This window comes from Capsicum annuum, chromosome 6 (genome assembly GCF_002878395.1).
Source record: "Capsicum annuum cultivar UCD-10X-F1 chromosome 6, UCD10Xv1.1, whole genome shotgun sequence".
NCBI classification, from domain to species: domain Eukaryota; kingdom Viridiplantae; phylum Streptophyta; class Magnoliopsida; order Solanales; family Solanaceae; genus Capsicum; species Capsicum annuum.
The window spans coordinates 50,692,128-50,705,181 of NC_061116.1; the positions used below are offsets into that span (position 1 = coordinate 50,692,128).

At 33.0% G+C, this 13,054-nt stretch overlaps 1 non-coding gene across 1 annotated transcript; it reads right to left on the reverse strand.

Moving 5' to 3' along the window:
- Positions 1-322: 322 nt before the first annotated feature.
- On the reverse strand, positions 323-3,296 carry LOC107873399. The gene is made up of 2 exons (XR_007056416.1): positions 1,703-3,296; positions 323-1,518 (listed from the first exon to the last, which is right to left on the reverse strand). It is a non-coding gene; the product is annotated as an uncharacterized LOC107873399 (transcript).
- Between the last annotated feature and the right edge of the window lie 9,758 nt (positions 3,297-13,054).

The window sequence follows — 13,054 nt, forward strand, 5'->3', positions numbered from 1 at the left end:
TCTATCCTCAGTCCTTCATTGTTATAGGCATAGCCACAAACAACAGTACACCATATGAATACTACCAAAAAGAAAAATGACATTCAGAAACCAGGGAACATATGAGAAAATAATATAATAAACTACTTAAGAGGTGAACAGATAAAATTTCCTGCACAAAAGGACCCAAAAATAAAGTTCAAAACTAGCAAATATCTGTAGAAACTCAGTTGTGGATTCCCATACACAAGATATTAGTTTCACAACTAGTACCATGTATCATTCGAAGTGCGACAATCATTCAGACTCCATATAGTGAACTTTAGAAGCTTGAGCATGTACATAACACAAACAAACTCGCATTCATTCATTTCAATTGAAATATATACAAGGGATTATTCAAAAACCACAAAAAAAACATCTCATAAGGTACTGCAAACTGGATGATAGACGTTAAGGTTTTCCAATTCACTATCGCAGCATCCTATCAGAGACATATGAGTCACTGGAGCATCTCCTGCAATCTGAAGTGATGAGACAGCCTGCGCTGCAAGAAGGCCAGCAGAAATTCTTTGAACCTCCCAATTCCCTACATCAAACCATTGATGGTGCTCATTCCCTACCAAAGGTACAGAAGACACCATCCACGAGGTATTTTCCTGCTCATTCCATATGCATCCATCGCCGTTGGGCCCAGATATCCACTGTGTTCCTTCAACTGAATATACTGAGAAGTCTTGATGAGGAAGCATGGCTCTTTCTCCACCCATGAAAAAGAATTTCTACCAAGATCCCATTGGTTTGATTCTTTATCCTTCTTAAGCAAAAGCTCACGTGAATCATCCGATTCTTCACCTACTAGGACATGCAGAGCAACAGCCTCGGCGATTGCAGCACCCTCTTCATCAAGCTTTTGTTGTTCTTCTTTCTTTTTCTGTTTCTTCTTTTCCAATTCAAAGCGAATGGCAGCTGAAGTAGCCAAGGCTTTCTCTAAGCGCCTCTTTTTTTTCTCAGCCTGTTTAATTCGATCCAACTCATCCTTTACATTCTTCTTCTTCCCTTTTCTAACAGCAGGCGAGGCTTTAGCACATTCCATCTTATCGGCAAATTTTCAGATCTATTGCCCCTAGACCTTCTCCAGTTTCCGTTAGTGACAAGTTTCTTTAAGAGGTGCACATTATCTCTACAACTAATTATTTCTCTTTCCTTTTATATCCTGTTATTAATACTATTATGAAAACTAATAATTCCAAATATGAAAGCTATTATGAAACCAGTATACTATAACTACACCTACACCCACTCAGCTATGTAGGAATACCTTATTTTGCGCACAATACAAACCCAAACAGAAACAGCAGGAGAATGAGGAAGAGAAGCCTGGTAAGCACTCACAAGCCTGTCTCTCACCATCCTTCCCAGTTTCCCACAACCATTGCATTTATCCATCTCCCAGAAAATACCAAACTAATATTGTGACTGAAGTTTAATAAAGAAATTGTTCTACTCTTCTTCAAACGACTCCCATGGCCTTCGCTCCTACAAGCAGATAAAACAAATTAGTATGTACATAACCTGCATTAGCATGACAACATTTTCAAAGTAAAATTAAGAAAGTTTATTCCACTTCATGTGTCGCGCAAAAAAGAACCACACAGGTGAAAAATAATTACAACTCATGAACCTCGTAAGAAAGATGCTTTACAACAATTATCTTACTTACCAGGAGAACTCTTAACCAAATATCACTAACACCTCCACCATCACCACCAGAACAGTAGAGAGAAAGATAGGACATGAACAGCTTGATAGCAACATAAACAAGTGACTGTTTCTTGGATGGAACAAATGTAAGTAGTCAACCAAAGCCAACCATTTGATTCAAATCGACGGCTGCGATTAATGCTCCACCCAAGATATGTAGCTTAACAAAACATTGAATTCCTCGCACATCCATATGGATCTAAGTAAACAGCATACAAAATATACTTAATTCCCAACTAATTCACTTAAATCATTTGCACTGACAAAATCCACCATAATTCTCCAATTTGATTTCTTGAACAGCAGCAACTTTTAATAGCTATGGTATCAGCTAAATATCTTGAAATCTCATCATGCAATATACTTTAACCCTTTCAATGAAAAAGAAGGAAAGCCACTCCTACTTTAACTTAGTCGTTTCATCAAACAACAATTTGTTCACTCGTTGTGAAGTAAGAGCACAAGTTCAAATGAAAAGGAGAATAAAAAAAAAACGGTTGAACTGCAGAAGGAATTTGAGAAGAAAAGAAATCCCATATTTACCTGATCACTTTATAAGCAAAAAAAGCCCAATATTTTCATATAGCAATAAGATAGCCATCTGTAGCTGAACTAAGTACACTTCTTTCCAAGATAGATTTCTTGGCGTGAAGAAATATAAGGAAAGGAGCTCCACTACTACTTCAATTAAAGCTCCCCCCACCCCATCCCCACCCAAATGCCCCTAGCTACCCTCAATTTTGAACTTCTGAGTCAAAACCAAACAATATTTGTTGTTTTCTCAGTGTTTTCTCACGTTTTTGTAATATAAATCTCTAATTGTTCCATCTTTAAAAAGATTAGATAGCACACGTTTTCCTAAAAGAAAAAAAGGAGGTTGGGACTGAGGAAGTAACTTGAGAAAAAACTATTTCTTTCATAAAATCATAAGTTAATATTCACAGTTGGATTAGTACACTGTTTTCCCAAACAAGAAAACCAGGGGGGGGGGGGGCAAGGCAAGGAAGTAATTGAAGAAGCCCCAATTTCACAAAATTGAAATAATCCTAAGATGCCTGCTGGAAATCGAATTCAACATCAAATAATCAGCCATATTCCATGAATAACAAAAACAATAAAAAACCCAATTTAATTGAGTTCACGTCCAAATTGAAAATGTAAGTCTGATAATCCTACTCGATCCAAGGGTGTAGCCTAGTGGTCAATGAAGTGTTTGAGACTTGAGAGTCATAGGTCTCGGGTTTAAATCCCAACAAAAACAAAAATATTAAGTGATTTTTCTCACCTGTTGCTAGTGGGAGTTGGCAAATATCACGCGAAATTAGTCAGGTGCGTAGAAACTGGCTCGTACACGCGATTATCAAAAAAGAAAAAAAATCCTACTCGACCCCCATACAAAAGCCTCAAATTTTATCAAAATCAACTACTTTCACACGTTAATATAATCATATCGAGCATACCCACAAGCCGCAAATCCACCAGATTATAAATCTTACAGGTCTTAATTCAACGTAAATCATAGACTGTATTTTAAAAAAAAAAAAAAAAAAAAAAAAGACCTGTCGGAGATAGCCGCCAATCAAAAGCTGTACCAGCGCAGGTATAGCAGAAAATAAATAGATTATGAATATTGCAAATTTATATATTTATGGATCAAATGATAAGTCACTCAAAATTCAACAGAAAAGAGGAAGAAGAAAAGGCTGTATAAGAATAAAAATGAAATTGTAGGTGAACTGGTAGGATGAAATTGGTAAGAAAAGGAAGGGTAAAATCGTAAACTAATACAAAGAATGGTGGACACGTGGAAGATAGAGTATGGTGCATCTAGAATTTCTGACCTTTCTAATGAATGGACACGTGGGAAGTGGAAACAACTCCGATGAAATGTGGAAAATGGTGACAAGTATAAGAAATCTGAGCCGTTGGATTTTGATGGTTGTTTCTTAGGTGGGTCCCTATACAAGAAAACTAGTTTCTTTGTTTAATCTTAGTTGTACGTAGGGTGTACATAGGTCGGCTTAGTTTGATTTTTTATCAAATAAAACCAAATTAATTATGTCAGTTTATTAAAATGATAAATCAAATCAATATAAAATTAATTTTTTCAGTTTAGGTTTTAGTCGGTTTTTTTAGGTTTTTTAAATTTTCTCGAATTTTTTTTATAATCTTTATTTTTTACAATTATATTATGATTGAAGAACAAATCAAGTATGTTTTCACTCATGTGCTAATGAAAAAACTCAATTATGAAATTGAGGAGCGAAAAACTCTCTTGAAACTAAAAAGTAAGATGAAGAGTGAAAAGTTTAGGCTTTAAGTTTATATTGGGTTTTAGATCATTTTATTAGCAATTAATGAACAAATATTACAATTTAATATATATATATATATATATATACACACACACACACACCTACTTTAGATAAGCAGAATCTTGTCAGGCGCGGGTAAGCCGCGACGCCTGCCAGACTAGCTTTAAAATATCGGATTAAGCCATAGTCGGAATACCGAACCAAAGTACCAACCAAAATATAAAAAACAAAATTTGAATAGCTTAATGACTGTATGGAAGTTTTACCCGAACAAAGGGTCTGTCAGATATTTAATATACTTATGTTGAACCCATGTGTCTAGAAGTTCTGACTGTGCAAAAATTCATCATTTTCTTCATCTTTTACGGGCTAAAGAGGCACAGCTTACTAGACGTAGTCACAAAGACAAAGCCAACATAAGCCATATTAAACTCAAGTGTACCACTATTTCGAAATCAAGTCAAAAAACTATAGAAAAATTCCTTCATATTTTGATAAAGTTTGGATCTTTCATAGTTACTAAGTACGAGAAGTTAGATCTCTGGGAAGTTAGATCTCTGGCATAGATATGAAAGGTTTTTAGCCGGACTTAGTCATGGCTGGAAGGAAAGAAGAAGTATTAGAAGTACGTCAGAAGAAAATAAATAAATACCTTAATAGTGGCCAGATGCAAGGCCGGAATAGTAAATATCGGCTAGCTGCCTTCTTTTATTAAAGCCTTGAAATATTATACAAGAGAGGAAGAGAGAAGGGAGAGCAGACTTAGAGAGAGAAAATGAAAGAAAGAAAAATTTTCTAACTTATGCCTCCCTAACATATGAGGCGTCTATATATATAGAAATAAAAAATATCTTGTACAGTACTGGTGGGTCCCAGTGCATAGTATTTTTATTAGTTAAGGGTCCCATATATAAGTCCTATACATAGAAGACGGGTATAGTAAACCTATCATATCTTGTCTTTTCCTTTACTTTTTAGTTGATAGAGTAAGGCCTCAGTTCTTTCAATTTCTTTATCATTAAGAATATTTTCAGGAGGAAGTGGTTGGGATTCTTGAATATCTTCAGATTCAGCTGCTTCTTCACTTGTAAGACTTTTCGTGGAAATATCCGAACATTGTTCCACAGTTTTCATCAAATTTTTTCGGACTTCTTCTAAGTATTTATCAATCATTTCTAATTTGTCTCCGTCATGTACAAAGATTCTTCTAAAATATAACTTAGGTTTTTATCTTCCAAAATTTTTTTTTGTGGAGCAGTGGTGTATCCAACGATCTTTTGATTAATGGATTCGACCAATTCCCGTCCATGCGGGAGATTAGTGAGGGAGTCCTTTCTTGTTAATTTTTTTCAAAAATTGGTGTAGAATACCCTATAAAGTCCGGGTATTTGTTCTTTCGTGTATCCGAATTCAATACTCCATTTATGTATCCATGGAATAGAGAATTCTATAAAGAAATACATTTGGTCGATTTCATCTATATTACAGACATGATCTGAATGATATAAGTCTGTTAGAAATGGCGGCACTTTAATCCATTCTTTGTACAGATGCAAATATTCTACTGGCAGAATTTTTACTATAGGGCCATGATACGACCACCATTGAATAAACCAATTGAAAATTGGGTCTTCAAAGACTTTAGAACAAACCTTCAAAAACCAAGTATGTATATGTTTAATATTGTTATAATATAAGGTTTGGGTAAAGGCTTTTATATAGTCCTAATAAGTAAAGGCGATTTTCGATCTTTTCATTGTCATGAATTTTTCTATCATGAAAGTGGTTCCCCAATATTCTATTGATATGAGTTTTTTAATGACCATCTTGGAGTATCCATGAACATCTAGAGTTGTTTCACCCATTTGATGGTGTTCTATTTCAATACTTCCAGTAGCCACTAGTATTGATTCATAAAAGGCTCTTGTCTTATGAGATTCTCCTACAAAATAGAGGTTACTTAATAAATGTTTTTTGAGGAGTTTGTACGGATCATTTTGTTTACATATTTGAGAATTTTCTATGAGAACTTTTAGCTCTCGATTTTTAAGTTTTTCATAACTCTGCCTATCGGCAGTGTTTTCTTTGGCAACTGAAGCAAACGAATCGACTTGCTTAGCAGATATAAAAGATTGTAGTTGCTCAAATAAAGGACGATCCTCTGGAATCTCGTCCAAATGGATCGAAGAGCTCATATGTAGAGTTTTTGAAGATGATTCTGCAATTTGTAGAATTCTTGCATTAATCAGACTCATATTTTCCCTTTGCAATACTAGGAAATTGGATGATAAAGAAGCATATGATAATGAAGGGGAGTTTCTTCCCCCTGGAAGAGGAGTATCTTCCTCCTTGGCTTCTGCCGCCTTTTCCTCTACCACTAGCTATTTGCCAGGGTGGATATGTACCCATACTGCATGAAGTAGATTAGAATTTATCAAATAATGAGTCAATATCAGACCAATCAATTTCATCTAGTATATCTTCCAAATTAGGAAGAAATAAATCTTTTTCTATCATATTATGGATAAGTTTTTCTAATATGATAAAATGAATATCTTCATTTAGAGGAATGCATTTTGTAATAGTAATTAATGTTTTTTCAGAAAGAAAGTATGTGTAATAATTCATTTAATTATTTAAGTATTCCCTAGATAGGAAATTAGGCAAAGAATTTTCACTACCTTTCTTGTATCGTATTTCGAAATCAAAAGGGGCTAGCTAGGATTGCCATTTTGCAAATATCAATTTAGAGGCATGATGTTTAAAATCTTTGTCGAACATGTACTTAACAGATTGAGCATCTTTTCGAACTATAAATTTTTATTATATAAATCATCTTGGAATTTTAAAACACATTTAACAATAGTTAACATTTCATGGGCCACAGTGGCATATTTTTCTGACTTTCAGACTACCTGAATCTATATTAGAACACTGGAAGGACAGATTCGTAGATGGACTTCCTCCTCTGTTTGCTGAAAGGGTTAGAAAATTGATTAAAGGACAATATGGTGCAATTCCTTGGACGGATTTCACTTATGGCCAGCTTTTAGTAGCTTGCACCGAAGAAGGACTAAAAATTTGTAATGAGTTGAAACTGTCTAGACAAATTAAGCTAGATAGGATCAAAGAAAGAACCTAATTAGGAGACTTTTGTGGTTAATTTGGAATGGAAAATCCTGTCTCTAGCAAAAGAGGACATAGAACTAGTAGCTCAGGAAAAACTCATAGAAAAGAAAAGGTATAGACATAGATCTAAAGAAGAGTGTGAAGCCAGAAAAACCCATCGTAAGTCTACTAGATTTACGAAAAATAGGTCCAAAAGAGATCTAGCAAAAATCAAGTGTTATAGGTGTAAGAAATTTGGTCATATTTCCCCAAATTGTAAACTCCAAAATCTTAAGTCTCTAGAAATCTCTAAAGACATGCATGAACAAAATTTATGGTTTATTATATACTTCAGGTTCTGAGTCTGATTATGAATCTGAGAATGATATTGAATTACCTGATTCCACGAATAGTGAGAATTATGAAAAACCTGAGGTTAATGCTTGCACAGGTTGCACTAAAAATGTTTGTGATTGTGAAAATACTTTTTATAAATTACAATTCCAGTTTGAAGATTTAGATTTAAATGTTCAAACAATTACTACTGACAGTGCTTTAGAATTATTGAAAGAAGTTACTGATGAAAAACTTCGCCAAAAAATTATTGATCTTTCTTCCTTACAACCTAGCACTTTAAAGCCTGCTAATAATAAAGTTGTTAAGAAAAATTCAAAAAATTCTGATTTTGTTATTGATATGATGCCCTATTCTCTAACTGAAGTTAATAGACGTTTTGCCACCAGTCAAACTCCTGGTACAGATACGTCTTTTAACGATTTAAAAATAAAAGTTGAAAACCTGAAAAAAGAGATTATTTCTTTACGACAAAATCAAATAATTTTAGATCATAGAATTTCAAAAATTGAAGAAAATATTTCCCAAAATGACATTGTTTCCAGTTCTAAAGGAAAAGAAAAGGTTGCTAAAAATTCTGAAAATGATGTTATTCGTGATATGGATGTAAAAAATGATTATTTTTTGGGTATGATGCAAATTGTTACTGCCCATAAATGGTATATAAATTGTACTATCCTGATTAATAACGAATTTTCTGTTACTGATGTGGCTATGATTGATCGTGGTACTAATGTTAGCTGCATTCAAGAAGGATTAATTCCAACCAAATAATTTGAAAAAACAACGCATATTGTTAGATCTGCCTCTGGTCATTCTCTGGATATTAACTATAAATTACCGCATGCGTATATTTGTAGAAATAAGGTTTGCATTTCACATTTCTTTTTTCTAGTTAAAAATCAATTATATCCCCCTATTATTTTAGGAACACCTTTTATAAATGCTATTTATCCCTATACACATATTGATGCTAAAGGATTCAAAGCTCCCTATAAAAATCAAGAAATTTCTTATCCTTTTGTTAAAGATCTAGTAACACGAGACATAAATGCTTTGATTGATATGAAGCAAAAACATGTGAATTTTTTACATCTTGAAATGATGAGTATGAATATTTATAATACAATAATTCTGTAAAAATTCAGGAAAAAATTAAATTGATATCTAATCAACTGGTTGTTGATATTTGTGTTGATCACCCAAATACTTTTTGTGCTCACAAAAAAATTTTTGTTCCCTTCCATATGAAGATGATTTTACAGAAGATCATATTCCAACAAAATTCAGACCCTGCCAAATGAATACAGAGTTAGTAGGATTCTGTTAAAAAGAGATAGATGGTCTCTTAGAAAAGGATCTCATAAAATCCTCAAAATCCCATTGGTCTTGTACTGCTTTCTTTGTCAATAATGCTGCTAAAAAAGAACAAGGTACACCAAGATTGGTAATTAATTATAAACCTCAGAATAAAATTTTAAAATGGATTAGGTATCCAATACCTAATAAAAAGGACTTACTATCTAGATTATATGATGCCAATATATTTTTAAAATTTGATCTAAAATCTGGTTATTGGCAAATTCAAATTGATAAAAGTCATGCCTTTAATGTCTCTTTTGGACAATACAAATGGAATATTATGTCATTTGGTTTAAAAAATGCTCCTTCTGAATTTCAAAAAATCATGAATGATATATTTAATGCCTGTATGGATTTTATAATTGTATATATTGATGATATCTTTGTATTTTCAAAAACAATAGAATTACATTTTAAACATCTGAATATTTTCAAACAAATTGTGATACAAAATGGTTTGGTTATTTCTAAACCAAAAATGTGTTTATTCCAAACAAATATTTGATTTTTAGGACATAATATTTGTAAAGGAACAATTGAGCCTATACAGCGAGCTATGGACTTTGCTGAAACATTCCCTGATACTATTACTGATAAAACTTAGTTGCAGCGATTTCTAGGAAGTCTTAACTATATTTCTCCCTTTTATCAGAATCTATCAAGAGATTCAGCTCCTTTATATGATAAGTTAAAAAAGAATCACAAAAAACCTTGGACTCAAGTCCACACCGATCTGGTAAGATTAATCAAAAAATGTGTTGCGACTCTGCCTTGTGTAACCTTAGCTAATCCAGCTTGGTTAAAAATAGTTGAAACTGATGCTTCAAATATTGGTTGTGAAAGAATACTTAAACAAGTTAATCCCCATAATAATGTTGAATGTTTGGTTAGATTTCATTTTGGAAAATGGTCTGAAAGTCAGAAAAAATATGCCACTGTGGCCCATGAAATATTAACTATTGTTAAATGTGTTTTAAAATTCCAAGATGATTTATATAATAAAAAATTTATAGTTCGAATAGATTCTCAATCTGTTAAGTACATGTTCGACAAAGATTTTAAACATGATGCCTCTAAATTGATATTTTCAAGATGGCAAGCCCAGCTAGCCCTTTTTGATTTCAAAATACAATACAAGAGAGGTAGTGAACATTCTTTGCCCGATTGCCTATCTAGGGAATACTTAAATAATTAAATAAATTATTACACATACTTTCTTACTGAAAAAACATTAATTACTATTATAAATTGCATTCCCCTAAATAAGATATTCATTTTATCATATAAGAAAAACTTATCCATAATATGATAGAAGAAGATTTATTTCTTCCTAATTTGGAAGATATACGAGATGAAATTGATTGCTCTGATATTGACTCATCATTTGATAAATTCTAATCTACTTCATGCAGCATGGGTACAGATCCACCTTGGCAAATAGCCAGTGGTCGAGGAAAAGGCGATGGAAGCCAAGGAGGAAGATACTCCTCTTATAGGGGAAGAAACTCCTCTTCATCATCATATACTTCTTCATCATCTAATTTCCCAATAGTGCAAAGGGGAAATATGAGTCTGATTAATGCAAGAATTTCATAAATTACAGAATCATCTTCAAAAACTCCGCATATGAGCACTTTGATCCATTTGGACGAGATTTCAGAAGATTATCCTTTATTTGAGCAACTACAATCTTTCATATCTGCCGAGCAAGCCGATTCGTTTGCTTCAGTTGCTAAAGAAAACACTGCCGATAGGCAAAATTATGAAAAACTTGAAAATCGAGAGCTAATAGTTCTCGTAGAAAATTCTCAAATATGTAAACAAAATGATCCATGGAAACTCCTCCAAAAATATTTATTAACTAACCTCTATTTTGCAAGAGAATCTTATCAGACAAGATCCTTTTATGAATCAATACTAGTGGCTACTAGAAGTATTGAAATAGAACACCATCAAATGGGTGAAACAACTCTAGATATTCATGGATACTCCAAGATGGTCATTAAAAACCTCATATCAATAGAAGACTGGGGAACCATTTCCATGACAGAAAAATTCATGACAATGAAAAGATCGAAAATCGCCTTCACTTATTGGGACTATATAAAAGCCTTTACCCAAACCTTATATTATAACAATATTAAACATAAACATACTTGGTTTCTGAAGGTTTGTTCTAAAGTCTTTGAAGACCCAATTTTCAATTGGTTTATTCAATGGTGGTCGTATCATGGCCCTACAGTAAAAATTCCGCCAGTAGAATATCTGCATCTGTACAAAGAATGGATTAAAGTGTCGCCATTTATAACAGACTTATATCATTCAGATCAAGTCTGTAATCTAGATAAAATCGACCAAATGTATTTCTTTATAGAATTCTCCATTCCATGGATACATAAATGGAGTATTGAATTCGGATACACTAAAGAACAAATACTTGGACTTTATAGGGTATTCTACACCAATTTTTTAGGAAAAGTTAACAAGAAAGGACCCCCTCACTAAGCTCCCGCATGGACGAGAATTTCTCAAATCCATTAATAAAAAGATCATCGGATACACCACTATTCTACAAAAGAAAATTTTGGAAGATAAAAACCTAAGTTATATTTCTAGAAGAATCTCTGTACATGGAGGAGACAAATTAGAAATGATTGATAAATACTTAGAAGAAGTCTAAAAAAATTGATGAAAACTGTGGAACAATGTTCGGATACTTCCACAAAGAGTCTTACAAGTGAAGAAACAGCTGAATCTGAAGATATTCAAGAATCTCAACCACTTCCTCTTGAGAATATTCTTAATGATAAAGAAATTGAAAGAGCTGAGGCCTTACTCTATCAACTAAAAAGCAAAGGAAAAGACAAGATGTGATAGGTTTACTATGCTCGTCTTCTATGTATAGGACCCATATATAGGACCCTTAAAAAATAAAAACAATATGTACACGGACCCACCAGTACTGTGCAAGATGCTTTTTATTTCTATATATATATACGCCTCATCTGTTAGGGAGGCATAAATTAGAAAAGTTTTCTTTCTTTCATTTTCTCTCTCTAAGTTTGCTCTCCCTTCTCTCTTCCCCTCTTGTATAATATTTCAAGGCTTTAATAAAAGAAGCCAGTTAGCCAACATTTACTATTCTGGCCCTTCATCTGGCCACTATTAAGGTATTTATTTATTTTCTTCTGACGTACTTCTAATACTTCTTCTTCCTTTCCAGCCTTGACTAAGTCCGGCTAAAAACCTTTCATATCTATGCCAGAGATCTAACTTCTCGTACTTGGTAACTATGAAAGATCCAGACTATATCAAAATATGAAGAAATTTTTCTATAGTTTCTTGACTTGGTTCCGAAATGGTGGTACAGTTGAGTTTAATATGGCTTATGTTGGGTTTGTGTTTGTGACTACGTCTAGTAAGCTGTGCCTCTTTAGCCCGTAAAAGATGAAAAAAGGGGTGACTTTTTGCACAGTCAGAACTTCTAAACACATGGGTTCAACATAAGTTTATTAAATATCTGACAGGCCCTTTGATCGGGTAAAACTTCCATACTGTCATTAAGTTATTCAAAAATTCTTTTATATTTCGGTTGATGCTTTGGTTCGATATTCCAACTATGGCTTAATCCGATATTTTAAAGCTAGTTTGACAGGCATCGCGGCTTACCCGCGCCTAACAAGATCCTGCTTTATGGTATATATATATATATATATATATATATATATATATATTATGTCGGTTTGATTTGAGTTCGATTTGATTTTTTTTATTAACACCAAACCAAACCAAGAATGGTCGGTTTTTTATTTCAAACTCCAAACAAACCAAACCAAACCATAAGTCAATTTTTTTCTCGGTTTGGCTTGGTTCTTCGATTTGGTTTGACTTGACGATTTGGTCTGTACATCTCTAGTTGTATGTAGTGCCTGTTTGGCATTGTCTATTTCCCAAAATAAGCATTTATTTTGAGAAAAAAAATATTTTTTTAAAAGAAGGGTGTTTGATAAACTTACAAAATTATTTTTAAAAATAAGCAGAAGCAGTTTTTCTACTTTTGGGAAGAAGTAGAAAATTTCTGTTTTTCAAAAAAACAGAAACAGAAGCAGAAAATTATTTTTTATGAAAAAAATATCCTTAACATACACACAAATATATATATATATATATAT